Below are 8,974 nucleotides of genomic sequence, written 5' to 3' on the forward strand. Positions count from 1 at the left end.
TAATGATCGTTGCCAGAAGCATTTGGTATCTTTGCAGAGCTGAAATAGGCAGATGTCTATTTGCATCTAATTGTGTGGATAGTAGACTACATATGTACACGCATGCTTATTTTCTGGTATTCTACACGCACATCAAGCATAATAACCCTGAAGCCTTATTTTTTAAAAAGTGTATGTTGAAAGAATTTCTATAGCATTGAATATTATTTAACACTCTTATAACAGTTAGAGTTAGGTATTATGGTAGACAAATATGGCCTACTGTTCTTGAGCATGGTATAGTTTAATAACATTAATTTAATGTGATGTAGGAGCAAATTTGTATGTAGGCAGTGACAGTTCCAGAGGAAAATGAATTAAATCCTGGCTGGTTGCATATCATTTGTATGATTGAACTGAGGACTAGAAAAAAAGCAAAGATGATTGCTAGAAGAAAATACAAACCTAATACAAATAAGAATGAAAACTAAGCAGCTGGATTTGGAGGAGTACTTGGCCAGGGACAGCAACGTTATCAAGATCTATTTAAGAGTTATCAGGATAAAAAAAACTGGTAAGATCTTAAGCTATGAAGAATAAATTATTCATATATGCCTTTGACCACCCTAATACAATTAGCTATTATTTAACAGTTGCTTTTGGATACCAAACTTTCAGCGAAGACTTGTGAAGAGCACTTTTGAAAGACTGATATAAACTCAAAAACATTAATTATTGGAATAAGAAATGTGATGTACATGATTAACTCCAGAAATTCTTAAGCTATCTGCATGGTCCACTTTTCTATAGTCTAGGTACCTTGGGACTTGCATTCCCTACTGTAAGCAGGAATATGTTCAAAAGTTGCTTTCAATTCACAACATTGCCTGTCCTCAAGTGGCTTGTCAGGTGCCTGAAAGTAATCTAAATATTGTGCAGTAAATCAAGCTCTAATTAAAGTTGCAGTTGGCCCCTAATTTTGATTAAATATAAAGCATGACCAAAGAGTAACTGTTACGATTTCTGGCATGTGATTCAGATCCTTATTAGGGCTTTTTGTGTGCTACTATGACACAATTATGTGCAATAAATGACAGTTACGTACTGTACTATTCTTCTATAATATAAGAGCAGACTTTAGGCAAAGAGGTGTTGGCTAATGCTTTGAATGATGGCCCTTGACTTCTAGAGGTCTGGATTCAAGCAGCATGAAGAATGCCATAAAAACTATTACAGTATTGCCCCTTTTCTTCTGAGCAGCTGGCCAGCATTTGGGGCTTTCCTGGGTTGTTTCCTTTAGAGGAGATTCAAGGTCTGCTGAGCCCCTAGGCCACTGCCCTTGCCACACTGTCTCCCTTCATGCTATTCTCCCCTTCCACTGCTCTCCAACCAAGTCCTAGAAGGAAAGTACAATCACAAGTGTCAAGAGATGTCAGACTCATCAGATCTCGATTAGTGGACACAATAGTGTAGATGACAGTAATAAAAGCACCTGGGGTTCACTACCACCTCTGCTTTTGCTGCAATGGTGGAGAATTATGGGTCTGAACTTTTCCATTATAGACAGAATCACAAATTATCCAGTATATCACAAAGGGAAAGAAAAGAGCACTTAATAAATGTCAAAGAAGGAGCATCTACAAATAGAGTAACAAGGATTTACATTCTGTAGGCCGGTGGCATGGTCTGGCCGGGCGTTGCGACCCTTCCTCGGGCCCAAGCTACGAGGAAGGTCTCCACGCCTTCCTTTAGGGGAATCAGCAGTGTCTGTTTAAGAATTTTAGCCCCCTGGCCTCCCAACTGGCTGGGCAATTAACGCAGTCTGATGCCCCAGCCCTCAGGCAGGGCGGGGCGGGCAGGCAAGCCGTCTAGTGCCCAGCCGTCCGGCAGGGCGAGGCGGGTACACCGTCTGTGATCTCCAGCCCTCAGGCAGGGTGAGACCGGTAAGCACTTTCTCCCGGGGCAGCTAAGGAAGAGGGGAGGGGGATGCAGGCCAATCCGTCTCCACTGCGTCCCAGCCCAGGGCCCTATCAGTGGCACAGCCGTTGCCACTGAATCAGCGGGGCTCCAGCCGCAACACACTGAGTGGGGCCAGCCCGAGTCAGCCGCTGTCTAGCGGGCTGTCCCTGGGCTACTTCCTCCCCCTGGTCCCCAGGTACCTGCGTCCTCCATTTCCTCAGGGTCGCTGGGGTACTCTGCTTGCGGCAGCCCCACCAGTCCTTCCTCGTCAGTCGGCAGTAAGTCCGGGAACTCCTCAGTGGAGGGCAGCTCCTCCAGGTCACCAGGCTCCCAGGGTTCCCTGGCGTCTGGCAGCTCCTCCAGGTCAGCGCCGGCCCCAGGTGGGGTTTCCCCCCCAGTGGCCTGGGGCGGGGCTCGGCTCAGTCGCTGGGTCTTGTTAGTCCGGCCCAGTCCCTGGCAAGTCGGGTCGCTTCTGGGGCCTCCACTCTGGGAGGCGGCTGCACAGCTGGGATCAGGCCTAGACCGCAGCTGGCAGGAAGGCATGTCTGCCTCTGGTGGCAGCCTTTTTTCTACTGAGCTGCGTGGCCAGCCTTTTATCCCTCCTCTTCCTGTGGAAGCTCCGCCCTGCTGTTGCCAGGTAGATTGGCCAGGCAGGCCTGGGAGCATCCGGCCGGGGGGTTGTGACCCTTCCTCAGGCCCAGGATCCACCTTCCTACACATGCCCTCAACTTTTCTTTGCATATGTTAATGAAGTGGAGGCCCAGAATTAGGAGGGGAAAAAATGGTATACTAACTGGGGGCCATTGTCTCATCTTTTTCAGGCATGTGCTGTGAGCAGCAATAAGTGACAGCTACAGATGTCTTGCTTGGGAATTTGACTTGTCACCTCATAAATATGAAGGAGAAGCAGCTGAGAGGGTAGAAGCTAAGGAGAAACTACTAACTTCAACTGGTTTTAGTTGGAATTATCTCAGCCAACCTACTCCCCTTTTTGTGTTAATGCATCTGAGCCACTAGATGGCAAGCCTTCCTTAAGGCAGCAAACAGGGACTACTGTTCAGTCCACAAAGCAGTAGGTGGTACAGATTATATTTAAAATGAACAACTTTAGTTCCTTAACATCCTTACTGCTTCTATTGCATGCAAATGTCTCAGCAACAGTTAAAACAGGCCTGCTTGCTAAAACAGTGGAACACACAAGAGCTGGTTAAATGCAGCACAAGAGTCTTGTGACAATATTCTTGTGACTTTTAAACCACCAGTTTGTAACACCCTTCTATTCATAAAAACTTGGGTGAGTGAGCTTCTTTACTTGCCAGTCCAATTGATATCAACGACTTGGTGTCTGTTAATGTTATTTGAGGCTATCAAGCATTTAATCTAGGACAAAATGTTGATTTGGAACTATGATCTCAAAGAAGGCTTCATCAGCCTAAGCAGCCTAAACTCTGGAAGAGCAGTCTGAGCTAATAAGCTCTAGGTAAATCCTACCTAGACTCCTTGTAGTCATATAAAACTTGGTAGGGTCAGCTCCTATCTTAATCCTTCGAAGGTACCATCAATCCATCATCTGTTTGGCTTCTTTGCACTAGATCTGAAACAGGTTCTCTGCTCTGTGGCTCCCAGGGGAGCCATATTTCATATGAACGGGATTGTCCCAAGCCAAAATTTCTCTTTCCCTATAGTGCTTTGTAGAGATAACTGTAGTTCAAAGTTAGAGTTAGAAAAGTATTTCAGAATGAAAGGGGCATTATAAATGTAAATTATTATAATACTTACCAGCAGAACTACTCGCTTATTAAAGCTTTTTTCTTTTATACTTATTTCTGGTTTCAGTCTATTAAGGAAAAGAGCATTTGGCTATTTAAATGGTTCAAATAACAAAGCACTTGAAAGTATTATAGAAAGTTTTAAAATGTGCTAAGTGCAGTTAAAGGTCTGTTCAATCATATCACTTTCTCAGAGGGGAAATCAGCTTCAACTAAAATATTACAGCTAATTTCCTAGGGTGCAAGCATTTGCAATTTAAATGATAATGACATAGCAAGAGTTGGAAATAGAAATCTATTAAACCAACAGCAAGACATTGTCAACTGTTCAGACTCCACGCATTTTTCATCTAGTCTCATATAAAGGTCTCTTCCGAGAATCAAAGTCAGGGCCAGTTTAATGAGCAATACCAGAAGAGAAACCTTAGTATTTTATTAACCCAAATTAATATTGTGCTTCACCATTAGTAATATAAAGTCCACAAGCATAAAGAATATGGAAAGTTATCTTTCCTATACTTGAGGGATCCTCAAGAAACAGAAGTTGTAGCTGAAGCAGTTTTATTAAATCTAGTAGATTCATATGATATAACCGAATAGACCATAAACCCAAGATTGTGGATTTCCTAAAGCAGTTGAATGGGCTTTGCAATATACAAGTTTTTTGTAGTCTGGGTTACATTAGAATGTGTTTGGTTTTTTTAAAATCATGCACATGAAGGAAATCCAGCCTCATTATCCATGGCTGTTGAGAACATCATATTGGTTCCACTGCATAAGTAAGTGGTAGGGAAGCTGAAGGTGCAAGGTTGTGCAGGTCCCCTATACAGAAGAAAACTGCTGTCCTCATGAACAGCTGCAGAAGGTAAAGGGGGACAGACCATGGGTCAGGGAAGATTTAGGAGCAATTGATGTGTCCCTGAAGAAATATGCCCTCACTCTAGGAGCCCTCAGGAGAATTTATACAGGCTACTTCAGCCTGTAGTGGCTCTGCAGCCAGAGAGCATGGAAAGTTATGATCTTCCACAACAGACCAAAGCCCACCCCAGCAACTGCGACTAGGTGCTGTATTCAAGATTTGGCCCTTGTTGCATTTCAGACAATCAGACTTAAATTTGTACATGTTTTTTCTGGCTACGTAACCTGTCCAACTGGGGTCTCATTAATCTCTCATTTGGGGTGAAGGGAAAAAGAGGATTTTTTTTGGTGAGGAGACAGGGACTTTTGTGCTATTTGCAATAGTAAATCAGCTGAGTTAACTGCCTCAGCTTTTCTGAGTAGACTTGGACTAGCTAACCTTGGAATTAATTCTGTCCCTTAAGGTTTAGGCAATGTGATATATTTTTGGTGTGGTCAGCTTTTTGAACTACCTTTTAGTTTAATCACATTAGTTTATTGTTGCTTTTGGAAGATGTTAAGTATTGAGTGGATGTATTCTGGGATGGTGACATTTGTTATCTATGTTGTGGCAAGGGCAGCTTGTTCAGCCCTCTCGTGGGTACTGTGCCCTCTTCGGCTACAACTATGATGTGCCTGGATGGGAGCCGCGGGGGGGAGGGCCCCACCCCAGGGACCCTGTGTGGAATAGTCTTCAAACTGCCCAGTCCATGACTTACTCCCTTCCCTGGGTCACCTGTCTTTGGCCCCACTGCTCACAGTCTGCTTCCTGGAATTGGGTGGGGAGGGGTTCTCCCTCAGGTCTATGCCTTGGGTCCCTGGCCATAGCCAGACAGGTACCCCCTCTTGTCTCTGGTACATATGTGGCAGTGGTTGCTCCAAGTATGTGGCAGTGGTTGCTCCAAGTCCTGTAACCACTTCACTTCTTCTCCTAACTCCCTTCTAGCTGCCTGACAGGGAGGCTTTTAACTGCTGGGGCAAGTGCCTTGATTGGCCTCAGCTGACCTAGTTGCCCCAGAGTAGCCCCAGCTGGATCACCCAGGGAACAGGGATTTGTTTATTCTGGGGCTAATATAGACCCCCTCTACTACTCTCCTGTAGCCATCAGGTCTGGCCCTGTCACAATGTGTATCATGTGATGTCAGCTGAATGTGTAGTTTAAATGGACAAATCTAATGTTAATGATGCACAATTTAAAAAGCAAAATGTTAGGCAATGCGAAAGTTAATATTCCAGCAGCAGTGTTAAATTAGTAATATTGTACATTCGGTGTTTGACTGGATACATTTTAAGAAATAATAAGAAATAATTTAAGAAATAATAATTCAACTAGAAGAGCAGGAATATAAAACTGCATAAGTGAAATATTGCCTAGTTCAGGTTTGTTGGAACTTTAGCTTTTGCTTTTTCTGACTTTACTTTACTGTACAACATTAATGGTTAATAAGTCATTATTTTTGCATTTAGTTTTTTTCTTAACGTTGGGAAAGAAAATAAACTCTAGTGCTCCTCAGTCTGTAGAATTTATTATTATGTTAGCTCTGTCAATGGAGTTTGCAAGCCCTTGCTTAAAACTATTCAGCTTGTACATGCCTTGAAATGTGTACACAATTGACTAGTAGCACATGTATGTGAAGTCCAGATTTTTTCAGTGTGTTCTATGTACACTTTCTGTTGTACATGTTCACAGTGCAATATTGGAGGTCATGCTTTGTCTAGTCAAATCAACAATTTTGACTATCTATGCCTAAATTTAAAGCTTCAGACATCAGCCATTTTCACCATAATCCTGTTAGTGCTTCTACTGTGTTAATGACTACTGTTCATCTTCCATAATTCAAAATTAGCTGAGGAGATATGGCTCAAATGTTCGGCAACAAAATTTACCATGCTGCAGAACACTTGGGCTCAAAGATGTGTGTTTCAATAATCTATGAACATGTGAAAACAAGGAGCTATAATAGAAATGGCTTTCAACCCTTAATTATAGGGAACTTTACCAGTGATCACCACAATGGAGCGGTTCTCTTAAGTATGGCTATCTATCTCACAAGATACTGTGTTCATTTACTGGAAGTAAGAGTATGCAATTGAAAGCATCTTTGTACTCTTCCCAGTGGGAGGGGAAATGTTCCTACAAAGTAGAAGTTACAATGTTGAACTATAGTTTCTTACTGGACACACTGTTTAAACTGCTTCTGATGCTCTGCTGTGCTTTTGAAGATTAACTTTACAATTCTAAGTGCTGTCCTGGTTTTGGTATTTCCTACTACTCCAGTGATGGACATACACAACGGCTTAATGGTGGTACAGCAGCAGCAGGAAAAACCACAGAAGTAGGTTCTGAAGTTGACAGCAATTGCACTCCAATAGCCTATGCTGAGTTGTTTGGCATCTTTATACTACAAAAACATAAAACAGTATTTTCTGATATTGAATAGCAGGGCTTCTGGGTTCCAGATACCCCAGAAATATACTTCACAGATGTGGAGAATCAGAAGGGCTGAAAAATGTTTATTTCAAACTAGTATTTGTTATATATCTTCAGTTAAGCTATGTCCAGTAATAATCCCAAAATAGAACTGGAGGCCTTATAATTTAAATTGTTCATATTGCACCTCTAAATTTGAGTTGTACCAAGAGTGTTTTTAAATACACTTTTGACATCAGCCAAAGCTGCCCAAATGGGTTAAGCATGATTAATTTCAATAGAACATTAATGGTCAATAGCACAACAAGCATGGTGGGGAAATGAATAATGAAAGGTTTAATCAAGAGTGTGCTTCTGAATTACATACTGAAATTTGGGCCCCTGAATATGGTTTTTATGTAAAATCTAGGTCTCATCCTGATTTCTCCTCTGCCTTTGTGGCTTCTAATATAATAAAGGAGATGTATCTTTAAGTGGCTGGAGATTTGTCAAAGTCATAGTTAAGAGCCCTAAGGGACATCTGCTATGGGACAATCGGAATGTTTAAAAGAAAACAAACCCAACTTTTATCTGGAAACTCTGGACTCAGTTAACTAGAATGGTATATAAAACATATGACCAACGACCTTTATGTACAAAACATAGTTTTCATATTTTTCTATTATAAAATATTGTATGTGCTTGCCTGCAAAACAAAGTGAAATAGGAGTCAAGAATCCCTTAATGTCATAGTATTTACATTGACTTTACTTTCATTCTCTATTGGGATAGCTCCCCTTGTGGAAAGCAGTTACCAATCTGACAAATTCATTAACATTGACATCTCTCTCCTGGGACCTTCTGTTTCTATCTAATCTGTTTGACAGTTATGGCTGTAAGTGAATTATGCTTTTTGGTTTCCCCTTATTCCCTAGTCACAAGAAAAGAATCTATTTCCCAAATTAGTCACAATTTATACTGTCTAATCTCTGTTCAGTAAAGGCCAACATTACCATTACATGGTATGTGAGCAAACTTCTCTCCCAGTTCAGCAAATCCAATCAGAAAAGTCACTAGCAGGAAGAGGTGCACAAATAGCTAGCTGCACACGGCAGAGTTTCCCATCAGCTGAAAACAAAGTACAAGGAGATTTCTCAAATGCACTGTCTACATTCTAGTAGGAGCATCTCTAAAAATGTTTACTCCTTGAGGGGCAGTATAGTTGAGAGAAACGAGCAAAAAGTTTGGAGCCAAAATGTCTTGAGATGTAATCAACGCCATTACTGAATCAGTAACGTGGACAAAGTACTTAATCTTGTTGTCCATTTCCCATATTAAAACACTTCTCAGGACTGCTGTTAATACTTAGGCCTGGTCTACACTGACAATGGTGGTCAACGTAGCATGGCTTATGTCAACCACATAAAGCATGCATCTCCACTGGCATGTCCATTCCACCGACCTAAATCACTGTAAAATGCGACTAAATTCGCAAGTGGCGTAGCACTGAAGTCGAATTCTATGGGTAGAACAAGTGTCATTGTAGGCAGAGCACAGAGTAAATCGATGTCACTGGCCCCCGGGAGGTATCCCATAATGCTCTGTTGTGACCGCTCTGGACATTCGCACTCTGCTGCACCGTGGCCACGTAAACAGGAAATAGCTCCTCCCCTCAAGCCCCGGGGAAATTTTGAATTCCCATTTCCTGTTTGGTCAGCGTAGAGGGAGCTCTGTAGCTGAACTGTTCATGGCGACTGCACACCCCAAATGCGCTCCAGCCTGGAGTCAACCTGAGATCTTAGATCTCATCAGCTTGTGAGGCGAAGAATCTGTTCTGGCTCAGCTCCGAGCCAGCAAAAGAAATTTAGATATCTATGAGAAGATATCACGTGGTATGGTGGAGAAGGGCTACAACAGGGACGTGCAGCAGTGCCACTTTAAAATCAAAAAGCTGAGGCAG

The sequence above is a fragment of the Emydura macquarii genome, unplaced genomic scaffold (genome assembly GCF_026122565.2).
Source record: "Emydura macquarii macquarii isolate MOO-44397 ecotype Brisbane River unplaced genomic scaffold, CSIRO-AGI_Emac_v2 contig_2846, whole genome shotgun sequence".
NCBI classification, from domain to species: Eukaryota; Metazoa; Chordata; order Testudines; family Chelidae; genus Emydura; species Emydura macquarii.